Source organism: Schistocerca cancellata, chromosome 8 (assembly GCF_023864275.1).
Source record: "Schistocerca cancellata isolate TAMUIC-IGC-003103 chromosome 8, iqSchCanc2.1, whole genome shotgun sequence".
Classification (NCBI taxonomy): domain Eukaryota; kingdom Metazoa; phylum Arthropoda; class Insecta; order Orthoptera; family Acrididae; genus Schistocerca; species Schistocerca cancellata.
The window spans coordinates 110,575,771-110,589,013 of NC_064633.1; positions in this window are offsets into that span (position 1 = coordinate 110,575,771).

Consider the following 13,243-nt stretch of genomic DNA (forward strand, 5'->3'; position numbering starts at 1 on the left):
GGCACAGCTGGATCGCCCTCTGCAGGTACGTGGTCCACCGGTGATGTCAGGAACGTTGGAAGGTCACAGCAGTAGAAAGGGCATTTGACGTCCACGTACTGCTTTTCTGACTCTCTGTACCTCAAAAGTGCGTGCCTGAGCTAGCTCTATGCAGCCCTGAGAGAGCAGAGACGTGTATGTCTCCTGAATTCCCACAGGACGCCACAGATATTAGGTTAGAAGCTCGCCCAGGTGCAGAGGTGCAGCGGCTGTACCGCTCTGGCCACGAACAGCTACCCTCCTATGAAGAAGTTTGGTGCTGCTCTGATGCCTAATGAGGGCTCCCTATTGTGTCCCTTAGTCCACGGGGTGGAGTTGGAATCGTGAGGTGGTCGGATGGAGTTGGCTGTCCAGACCTCCATCGGCTGGTGGCCCGCCTGTACCATGTTGAAGACTGATGTGGATCCGATGTCGCAGATGGTGTTAGAAACAGAGGGTGAAACTTCCTGGCAGATTAAAACTGTGTGCCCGACCGAGACTCGAACTCGGGACCTTTGCCTTTCGCGGGCAAGCGCTCTACCATCTGAGCTACCGAAGCACGACTCACGACCGGTACTCACAGCTTTACTTCTGCCAGTATCTCGTCTCCTACCTTCCAACTTTACAGAAGATCTCCTGCGAACCTTGCAGAACTAGCACTCCTGAAAGAAAGGATATAGCGGAGACATGGCTTAGCCACAGCCTGGGGGATGTTTCCAGAATGAGATTTTCACTCTGCAGCGGAGTGTACGCTGATATGAAACTTACTGGCAGATTAAAACTGTGTGCCCGACCGAGACTCGAACTCTGGACCTTTGCCTTTCGCGGGCAAGCGCTCTACCATCTGAGCTACCGAAGCACGACTCACGCCCGGTACTCACAGCTTTACTTCTGCCAGTATCTCGTCTCCTACCTTCCAACTTTACAGAAGCTCTCCTGCGAACCTTGCAGAACTCGCACTCCTGAAAGAAAGGATATAGCGGAGACATGGCTTAGCCACAGCCTGGGGGATGTTTCCAGAATGAGATTTTCACTCTACAGCGGAGTGTACGCTGATATGAAACTTACTGGCAGATTAAAACTGTGTGCCCGACCGAGACTCGAACTCGGGACCTTTGCCTTTCGCGGGCAAGCGCTCTACCATATGAGCTACCGAAGCACGACTCACGACCGGTACTCACAGCTTTACTTCTGCCAGTATCTCGTCTCCTACCTTCCAACTTTACAGAAGCTCTCCTGCGAACCTTGCAGAACTCGCACTCCTGAAAGAAAGGATATAGCGGAGACATGGCTTAGCCACAGCCTGGGGGATGTTTCCAGAATGAGATTTTCACTCTGCAGCGGGGTGTACGCTGATATGAAACTTCCTGGCAGATTAAAACTGTGTGCCCGACCGAGACTCGAACTCTGGACCTTTGCCTTTCGCGGGCAAGCGCTCTACCATCTGAGCTACCGAAGCACGACTCACGCCCGGTACTCACAGCTTTACTTCTGCCAGTATCTCGTCTCCTACCTTCCAACTTTACAGAAGCTCTCCTGCGAACCTTGCAGAACTCGCACTCCTGAAAGAAAGGATATAGCGGAGACATGGCTTAGCCACAGCCTGGGGGATGTTTCCAGAATGAGATTTTCACTCTGCAGCGGAGTGTACGCTGATATGAAACTTCCTGGCAGATTAAAACTGTGTGCCCGACCGAGACTCGAACTCTGGACCTTTGCCTTTCGCGGGCAAGCGCTCTACCATCTGAGCTACCGAAGCACGACTCACGCCCGGTACTCACAGCTTTACTTCTGCCAGTATCTCGTCTCCTACCTTCCAACTTTACAGAAGCTCTCCTGCGAACCTTGCAGAACTAGCACTCCTGAAAGAAAGGATATAGCGGAGACATGGCTTAGCCACAGCCTGGGGGATGTTTCCAGAATGAGATTTTCACTCTACAGCGGAGTGTACGCTGATATGAAACTTACTGGCAGATTAAAACTGTGTGCCCGACCGAGACCGGGCGTGAGTCGTGCTTCGTAGCTCAGATGGTAGAGCGCTTGCCCGCGAAAGGCAAAGGTCCCGAGTTCGAGTCTCGGTCGGGCACACAGTTTTAATCTGCCAGGAAGTTTCATATCAGCGTACACTCCGCTGCAGAGTGAAAATCTCATTCTAGAAACAGAGGGTATTTATAGCGATTAGTAGCTCCCTCGTTGTGCCGTTACACTGCTTCCATGCGCATACAGATCAGCACTTCCCTGTTCCAGCAGTGTGAAAGTGCAATGCAGGCTGGTCTGTTGTTGCGTGGCCTTTCAGTAAAGTCACAATGATTGCGCGGTATGGCAGCACCTCTGCGCCAGCATGTTTGCCTCACACTGGGCTGTATTGTTGCTGCTTTAACTCGGTAACGACCAAAATTTAGCTGTGGCATTACTCAACTCCCTCGGGAAAGAAACGGAGCCTGGTTCTGAATCCATGACCTGTCTGCCACACAGGTGTTCTCCACAAAGATATGACTTAGGTTATTTCATAGTTTTACCTCTTACATCAAGCAATAAACCTCTAAAGTGGAGCACATTATCACTACAACTGCCAACCCACTGGCACCATTTGTTCTTATGCCTTTACATAGAGCCTCTGTTATAATTTGAACTACCTCTTAACGATTAACACATCCAATGCATTAATCAACCATTTACATTTATATTCCCTTATGCTGCTTGTAATGTAAGCAACAACACTATTCAACATTTCTTGTAATTTGAATTACAATTAATTACATCTTACAATATAACACTCTTGCTTTCGCACTCATCATACATTCTCATGAACTAATAGCTAACCAGTCAATGGTATCTGATGTACTAGAGATTTGGAGAGCGGTCTTCCATCTAAGTTAGAGGAAGACAGCATAAAACAGAGTCAACAGTAACATGGTGCCGGTGGTTGTGACCCTTATGGTCTTCATTGTGCGCTGCTCCTCCTCCTGATATTGAAGTGTGAAAGCGTTTGCTCTACTTAAACAGGCCCCTTGAGTGTCTGTTAATAGTTTAAGGACAGTATTTATATAGAAACAAACAGTTTATTCAGCCAGGTAAGATTTTTTCACTAATAACATCGCTATTGGCTTCTCTGGTTACTACAGCTCTGGCTGCTAATGTTCAACTTCGTTTCCATTTTGAGAGAGGCTTACAGGTGAAACGTCTGCCCTGTTACATCACAGTCCATTCCGGTAATAAGTATTCCACTCCTGTGCAGATCCAAATGTTCAGTTTGAAAGTGTCATGTCTAAAATTACCTTTAAAAGTGAAAGTATCTAAAGCAAAATTGTTTCCTTTTTAATTAGTGAAAGTATCAAAGATAAAATTGTTCCAAAATAATTATTCAACAAACCTACATCTGACTGCATCTGCAAACTTGTTTCGTGCACCACTCCATTTTGCCAATAATGAAACATGTATTTGACTCAGCAATCAAGTTTAAGAGAATAGTACCGTTTGTGCAATGGCATTAACATGGTACTGAAAAATTAACTTTTGGCCCTGATGTTTACTTAATGAAATTATATCTTGACTTGAATAATGTAAGTTGTGCAGTGGCATAATATTAGTTATTTGCAAAAACTTTGCTCTTATAACTTTCGTTATACCAAAATCGATTTCAAACCATGAACTGCACATATATATTGCACAGAGGCCTCATTTTCTTTATGTTCTTTCATTTGGTGGGTAACTTTACTTTACTACTCATATTCATATTTAATACAAGCAAAGGATATGGATTATGATCGAGGCTGTTAGCTTTAAACGCAAATTTAAGTCATATACAAAAATTACCATTTCGAACATATTTGTTGCACGAATAACTCTTGCAAAAAATTTTCAAAATGCTTACTGCATCAAAACTTGGACACACATATCCTAACTCTGAACATTATCTAACAAAAACCATTTTGAAATCATTTTATAGCTTCTCCCATTAATGTGCAAAATTTTGCTCAGTGTGCAACCTGAAAACTGCATAGTGCGAATCCTACCTTAAAGCTGTCACCAAAGGTCCGCTTCCTCTGGGCACCTAGCTGCGATGACCGAGTTTTTTTACTGTGTGCACCTGGCTCTTTTAACCATCAAAGATCCTCCTACTCAAAGATATTATACTCATTCCACCTCGCGGTTGGCCACAATCGACTTTACTTTCTGGATCTACCCTGACCGGACATTAGCACATACCTTTCATAACCCACTGGTCCGATAGACCAGAATTTTGTGGGGGGTTTTTTGCAGTGAGCACAGATTTCCCCACGAATAGTATTCCAATTAAAAGAGTATTCCACAGCAATAAAATTTACCAATAGAAACATAGAATGTAAAGTAAAATGCATAATATCATTAGATTTTCAAATTGCAATAAATCAAGGAACATCAAAATGTACAAAACAGAAACATAAATGTAGGGCAAAGACATCAGACGTTTAGACTATTATGAGAAGTGTATCAAATACTGTCAAAAATTTACAAAACAGAAGAAAACAATGTGAGGGAAAATGCATAAGGTATTTGGATTTCTAAGTTGAAGTGTCTCAAGTAACATCAAAAGTTATAATACAGAAATGTAGAATGTGAGGTAAAATGCAGAATATACTTAGATTTCTAAATAGAAGTGTATCAAATAGTATTAAAAGTTACAAAATAAAAGCATAGAAAGGTGAGGTAAAATACCTCAAATAACATCACACTTTACCAAACAGAAATGTAGAATGTGAGGTAAAATACATAAAATAAATACATATCTGCTAGAAGTAAATCATATAACAGCCAATGTGCATAAATGTCTCATAAACAACTCTTAATACCAGTGAACTACTGCAATAAGGTACTTTAAGTAATAGTAGGATTAAATATAAAATATATGTGTCACGTTAGCAGCAGTAGAGTGTGGATTGTTTTTAAACATCCACACACATTGCTCTCTGTGTTTGCGTCTTGACAGTGACAACGACTGATGAACATCCTGAATGCAAGTATTTAGAAGAAAGTCCATTCTTACAATACGCTGATATCCATTCAATTTTTTATACCAAATGAATACTTTTTGTTCACAGTATGATGGAATGTGAGCACTGATGATGAAGATATAGAACTTACAGGATGCTGTTATTGTGGCATTCTAGGAATTGTAACGAGAATATTGTCAGTAATTATGTAATCATTACCTAAATCAGTGTGTGCCAGTGCTCGCAGAAACCAGTGCACTCTGAGGCACTTATTATCCACACCATCTAAATACGGTAATCATTCGAGCATGGACGGATGTAAAATTACAATAATGATAGTAGAGGTCGCGAAAATAAACTGACAGGGATCGCTAAATGGTTCACTCACTTGTGAGAGAAACATCCAACAATTCCTGCTGTGAAACAATCAGAATTAACGCCGATGGTGGTGAATAGGAAAGAAAAGTTAATAATCTTAACTAATAATGCGTGTATTCCTTGCATGTGAGGTACAGTCATTGCAACAGCACAATCAAAACTCTTATTCAAGAAGGCTGTATAAAATTTGTTAAGGCATTACCTGTCAATACTTAATGTAAAGTTGACACTAAAATGACTACTGCAATTGTGCAGGTTATTGTAATCATTAATATTACATATGACTATTAATCACTTGTAAATAGAGTCTTAATGACGATTTCAGTGCGAGTTTCTATTCACCTTAAAGACATACAAACTATTATTTTGTGACAAATGTGCACTGCATAGTGTTATTATTATGGTATACTACCATTAGTAGGAATTATTTTGTACATAGATTCTATAAAACTAATTACTGTTATTGCTACAGAGTATGTGACATTATTATTACCTTAAAGATATATAAAAAATTTTGCAGCAAATGTCCACTGCATACAGTTATTGTATATTACTTTTAATATTAATTTCTTGCACAATGATAATATCAAAGTAACTAAGATTGCGTTTCTGTCACTATGACAAACGTATTTTGTAAATGTTTTTAACTGAGCGCCAGACTAAGTTGTCGCCTGACAGGTCATACGTTCTGCATCTGCGAGAATCTCATGATTGTGTTTAAGAGTCAGAGTGGACTACCACCTGACATAACGAGTAGCCTGAGTCTACGTAAATATAATTGAAACTCAGATTGAACTGTCACCTGACATAATAACCAGTCTGAGTCTACGAGTATATAACGAAAGTCAGTGTGAGCTACCTTCTCACGTAAAATGTGTCCTATAACTAATTGAATATCACGACTTTAAGTGTACGTCAGTGTGAGCTACCACCTGACATAACATGTGTTCTATGACTGATAGAATATCACAATTGTAACTGAATGTCAGTATCTGTTGTCACCTGACTTGACATATATTTTACAATTGATACTACCATGGCTCAGAGTGTTTCATCACCTGAGACCCCTGTTTGTGACATAATTTAGATTTTCATTATGGTAAGCGAAATAGGGTGAGTTATCCCCTGACTTAATAGGTATTCTACGTTTACAATAATGTGGCTCAGTGTGTCCCATCACCTGATGCCCACTCTTCATCAATCATATTGTACTACTGATCACTTTTAAAGTAAGTGTGTCCTATCACCTGACATGACATGTATTGTACAATGGACATTATTTGTGGCTCAGTGTGTTTCTTCACCTGAGGCCCCACATTTTACTGCAGTTAACAATTAGACTCAATGTAAACCGTCACCTAACATAACAGGTCTTCTAAATTTACTATTGTCAATGAAACTCGGCATGTACTCTTGATATACTACACAAGATAATGATCGTATCTGAAAGTCAATATATGCTGTCACCTAACGTGACACATATATTTTATATTTAATCCTACTGCTAAGTACAATGTCATACAAAACACAATGGCAGTTACAGGTAGATGAATACCTAGACGCTTTTTTTGAGACAGGCCTTTCAACAATTCAAATATACAGGGTGTTTAAAAAATGACCGGTATATTTAAACGGCAATAAAAACTAAACGAGCAGCGATAGAAATACACCGTTTGTTGCAATATGCTTGCGACAACAGTACATTTTCAGGCAGACAAACTTTCGAAATTACAGTAGTTACAATTTTCAACAACAGATGGCGCTGCGGTCTGGGAACATATCCACCATGCATAGCAATAATATGGCGTAGTCTCTGAATGAAATTACCCGAAACCTTTGACAACGTGTCTGGCGGAATGGCTTCACATGCAGATGAGATGTACTGCTTCAGCTGTTCAATTGTTTCTGGATTCTGGCGGTACACCTGGTCTTTCAAGTGTCCCCACAGAAAGAAGTCACAGGGGTTCATGACTGGCGAATAGGGAGGCCAATCCACGCCGCCTCCTGTGTGTTTCGGATAGCCCAAAGCAATCACACGATCATCGAAATATTCATTCAGGAAATTAAAGACGTCGGCCGTGCGATGTGGCCGGGCACCATCTTGCATAAACCACGAGGTGTTCGCAGTGTCGTCTAAGGCAGTTTGTACCGCCACAAATTCACGAAGAATGTCCAGATAGCGTGATGCAGTAATAGTTTCGGATCTGAAAAATGGGCCAATGATTCCTTTGGAAGAAATGGCGGCCCAGACCAGTACTTTTTGAGGATGCAGGGACGATGGGACTGCAACATGGGGCTTTTCGGTTCCCCATATGTGCCAGATCTGTTTATTGACGAAGCCGTCCAGGTAAAAATAAGCTTCGTCAGTAAACCAAATGCTGCCCTCATGCATATTGCCGTCATCAATCCAGTGCACTATATCGTTAGCGAATGTCTCTCGTGCAGCAATGGTAGCGGCACTGAGGGGTTGCCGCATTTGAATTTTGTATGGATAGAGGTGTAAACTCTGGCGCGTGAGACGATACGTGGACGTTGGCGTCATTTGGACCACAGCTGCAACACGGCGAATGGAAACCCAAGGCCGCTGTTGGATCACCTGCTGCACTAGCTGCGCGTTGCCCTCTGTGGTTGCCGTACGCGGTCGCCCTACCTTTCCAGCAAGTTCATCCGTCACGTTCCCAGTCCGTTGAAATTTTTCAAACAGATCCTTTATTGTATCGCTTTTCGGTCCTTTGGTTACATTAAACCTCCGTTGAAAACTTCGTCTTGTTGCAACAACACTGTGTTCTAGGCAGTGGAATTCCAACACCAGAAAAATCCTCTGTTCTAAGGAATGAACCATGTTGTCTACAGCACACTTGCACGTTGTGAACAGCACACGCTTACAGCAGAAAGGCGACGTACAGAATGGCGCACCCACAGACTGCGTTGTCTTTTATATCTTTCACATCACTTGCAGCGCCATCTGTTGTTGAAAATTGCAACTACTGTAATTTAGAAAGTTTGTCCGCCTGAAAATGTACTGTTGTCCCAAGCATATTGCAACAAACGGTGTATTTCTATCGCTGCTCGTTTAGTTTTTATTGCCATTTCAAATATACCGGTCATTTTTGAAACACCCTGTATGTAGCACTCCATACATGTTAGCTATACTATTTTTCTCATGGGTGAGGAGCCACAGGGGCGCATCGAGGTACATGGCGCCTGGATTACGAAAGTAGAAAGTGCTGATGCAGAAAATAACACCTGCGTAGTGTCTCTGTTCACTGTATGACATTGGAGATGCAAAAGAGCCCGAAAAATATGACGTAGAGCGCGCGGTGTGCTCAGGATGCAATTGGCGCACAGGGTGAGGGGTGTTTCATGCATATTGTAGGAGTGCTGGCGGGTTTGGGTGAGGTGGAGGGGAAATAGGGAGGGCCCTCCCTTCCCCTCCCCTCCCTACCCCTCCCCTCCTCTTCTTCACCCTGGCATGTGACAAGATATCGTGATTTCAGGTATGGCCTTTGAGGTAAGGAAGTGCTGGCGCTGCTGTCAGCGACATATAACACGTGGAATCGTCTTAGTTGTAATATGACCCTAGAAAAAAGGCTTTGATGCTGATCTCTGCAACATTCCTGCCTGTACCAGCAGTGCCCTGCTATTTACTGTGTGTTTTCTTCCTTTCATATTTCATTGAGACTTCTACAGTTCTTTTTTCATATTTACGTGCCTGCTTGTACGCCATTCGCAGTAGCAACATTATGTTTGTGTTGGGTGTATTCAGTACTGTGGGTTGGATGGCTTCTCCTCAGTAGATACTTGAAGTGAGTGGCCTATGAGATTTTTCCGTACTGTGTTTTTGCTATAGCTTTCCGGTTCATTTCGAGTCTGTGTACTGGATTTCTTCACACGAAGTTATGAGCCCAGTTTACAGCAGATTACATGTAGTTCATCTAGTTCCGGTGTGGCTTCATATTTGTTGTTCGTTAATGTATCAGGTCGTCTTCAAAGCCATCCATTTCAGATTGACAATTTTTGCTTTATTTTTTTCAATTGGGATACCTCTGAAGAGCATTTCCAATTGTGAAGACTAGAGGTAAGGCGCCTTCATGTCAGTCCTTTGTGTGAATTTCCAAAGAGATATTCACGTGAATTTTATTTTTGAGTTGATCCGCGATAGTTTCCTGCTTGATGGCTCTGTTTTTTTTTTTTTTTTGGACTCCATATTAACTAAACAAACACTGTTTTTCACCTTGTGTCACAAATTTTATTGTTACTGCACAACCTATATTTCGCGTTATAAGCTCATGTTCAAGTACATTATTGATTCCAAAGATGATAATGCAAAGATAAACATGACGCTAAGGCAAAGTTAGTCATCTCAACTTCTTAAAGTATGGATACTTGGCTTAATGTAAAATTACTTCAATGACCATTTTTGACAAATTACATATGTAACTACACAATTCAGCAATTACACCAACATGACTAAACATACCTAGGAATAAAATTGTGGATCAGCTGAGAACTTTCTATGTACTGATGGGCTGAAGGCCAAATTTTACTTCTACCCTGGAGTTGTGACATGATCTAAAAGAAGTGAAGAATTGAATTGGGTTTGCTCGTTTAATAATATGTGTGAGAATGTACACATCTGTTTTTAATGCCTAAAATTTCTAACTGGCTGAGTTTACCCCCATTTTACTCTATGTAAAAAACTTGTACCTCTACTATCTATTTATGGTTATTGTTAAGGCAATGTTCTGCAAAAGCTAAATCAGGCTTCATCAATCTCAAGCTCCTGTAATGTTCTTTAACCCTGGTGCAGATTAACCTCCCCGTCTGTCCAATGTAACAAGACTGACACTCGCGGCATACGATTTTATAAACCTCAGTTTTTTTATGGATGGTTTGCTTTTTTGCATTGAACAAGCAACTACCTATTACCTCTGGGCTGAGGGACGTACGGTTCTCTGTGCTTTTCTATCTCCTTCAGACAGTTGTGCAGTAACAATAACAAAATTTGTGAAACCAGGCAAAAATGTTTTAGTTAATGTACAATGTTTCATCGAGAATCGATAATAGATTCAATAAAACGATTCCTAATTATTCTAGGCTATTAAACAAGGTTTGTCTGCCAGCTGAATTGTAAGCCTTTTTGATATCCGCTATTGTGCAGTGTTGTTCCAGCATCGTCTGATGATTAGTGTGCTTTTGATGTTTCAGATATGTTCAATGCAGTATCTCCCTTTCCTGAATCCAAGACGGTAGTCACAAGGCTGTGGGTCCGCTTGCGTCTCATGTCGATCCAACAAAGCTTTAGAGAATATTTTATAAGTTATTGGAAGAAATAAGATGCTACTGCAGTTTTTCATTTTTTCCATTTACCATACTTTCGACATTAATCTTTGAAATTTTGGTGTTTCCTTTTTGTTATTAAACTTCCATTAATGTGCGAAAGTTCCACCTTCGCCTAGTGCACTATTGTGTTTAATGCTCTCGTTACTTTCTGCATTTCTGGGAGTGAGAATGGAAGCGAGTCACGAGAAGTGGCTGGTTTTGCCAGTCGGATGTGTTCAGATGCTTTTCACAGTTGACAAGGGTAATGAGAAATTGGGCTAGTACATAACAATATTTTGTATCGATGTTAGTTTCCAAGGATCGATCAGGTCATTGGTAAAATGGTCTAGAAGGCTGATTGCAAGCTATATTTTCTCTGAAGTTCTTTTAACAACTGCGAGTGTTGTTCGTGGTAAAATCTTCTTCTGTTTCCTTCAGCCTCTCATTATGGCAGTTGTGTTTCTCTCGTTGAAGACGTTCTTCATTACCTATACGACTTCTTCCCAGTTTTCAATTGTTTGTGGCTATTGAAATTATTCCATGATTTAACACCATATTCGACAGCTTGATCGAATGAGATATTCCAGCACCTATATTTTCTCCTTATCGGGGATTGGCCTAAGTTTCTTGCTTGCTCTACTTTATCCACGGGTTCAAACCAGTTTGGGCATCCATCCTTCGGATTTCTGCAATGATATTCTGCCACTTGAATTCTAGGTGTTCTGGATCAGTCCTGAAAATCTCGGTTACTATTACCAGTTTCCTGCTGGACTGTTGTATTGATTTGTAGTAAGAGGGGTCAGCATCGAAGAATCCTCTCCTGGCTGTTACATTGAGGACATCTTTGGTATTCCTCTTGGAGACATCAATATGGCCAATCCGGATATTCTCAGAGCGCGAGGGTTTTCCACGCCTTAATTTCCGTGTCGGTTTTTGGGCCTGTGTTGGCTCAATTTTAGGATTGCCAAATCTTAAAATTTTGGCAAAATCTTATGACATGTTTACTATTTTTATTAGTTTTGTTGTGCGCAATCTCAAGGCCCTGTGTTTATTTTCTTTTCCTAGATACCCATTAAAGTCACCTAGCAGAATATCGATAAGAGGGTAGGGGACTTTGTTGGTGAATACTTCCAAAAGTTCCCAGAAGTATTCTATCGAACGTGAGTCGTTCATGTTGAAGCTATTTATTTGCACGTGCCCGTTAATCAGTTTGTATGTCTTAATTTTTTTTAAATTTTTTTTTATTGGCAGTGTTGAGAAGCGTAAAGTCAATAAGTGAATCTCCGACTGTCTTGTGGACCACAACACCAGTAACAAATTGTTTCGGTGCTGTGTTGTCGCTGAGATTTTTCCTTTATAGAACCTGCAGTTCTGAGAGCCGCGTGAATTACGTCTGTAAACCGGGTTTCTTGCAACCTTAGAATGTTGGTGCTCCATATTTCATATTTGAAGCGTAATCGTTAGATGTTTCAGTTTTCCTAGTTTCAACACAGTGTTTACGCTGACCTTTGAAGGAGATGTTTATCAGGCGCCGCAGGGTACATTATAGTTAGGTCTCCGCCATGTCTTCACTATTGTAATAGATCCAGCGCTGTTGTATGACCATCACTCTTTGTCTGTCCGTAAATACAGACCATTATCTCAGAGATCCAGGTGCGTAGTGGAATTCTTGTGAAGCGGAGGAAATTTATGGACCGAATTTTAAGCAGTCCGGGCGGTGGAACACCCTCCGAAAGCAGGCCCACTAGCCTAGCGCCGGCTGCCGGGCAGGTGTGCAGCAGAGCAGGTGGGTGCGACGTCGATGGTTATCTGTCCGAGCGGCGAAACGAGGAGCAACATTTTGGGGACGGCGCCGACCTAAATCACGAGGTGCAAGTCAGTTCCCTTAACAAGCGCCATCCTTTTTGTACATTAAACATGCTTCTGAGGCGAATCTAGAATACTACGAAATTCTCCACAACGTGATCACAAGAAACAAATAAGAAAACATGAAAACACTAAGGTTACCAATTAATCATTAATGACATTTCTATCGTGAGGCCAATCAGAATCATGAAATTTGGACCAGGTCATCTGAAAGTATGTCGCAGAGATGAGACGCAATAGACGACTGTGCCTTGGGAAAATATGTTTTTACTATACAGGGCGCTCCATTGATAGTGACCGGGCCAAATATGTCACGAAATAAGCGTCAAACGAAGAAACTACAATGAAAAAACTTTTCTAGCTTGAAAGGGGAAACCAGTAGGCGGTATGGTTGGCCTGCTAGATGGCGCTGCCATAGGTCAAACGGATATCAGCTGCGTTTTTTTAAAAAGGAACCCCCATTTTTTATTACATATTCGAGTAGTACGTACAGAAATATGAATGTTTTGGTTGGACCACTTTTTTCGCTTTGTGATAGATGGCGCTGTAATAGTCACAAACGTGTAAGTACGTGGTATCACGTAACATTCCGCCAGTGCGGACGGTATTTGCTTCGTGATACATTACCCGTGTTAAAATGGACCGTTTACCAATTGCGGAAAAGGTCGATATCGTGTTGACGTATG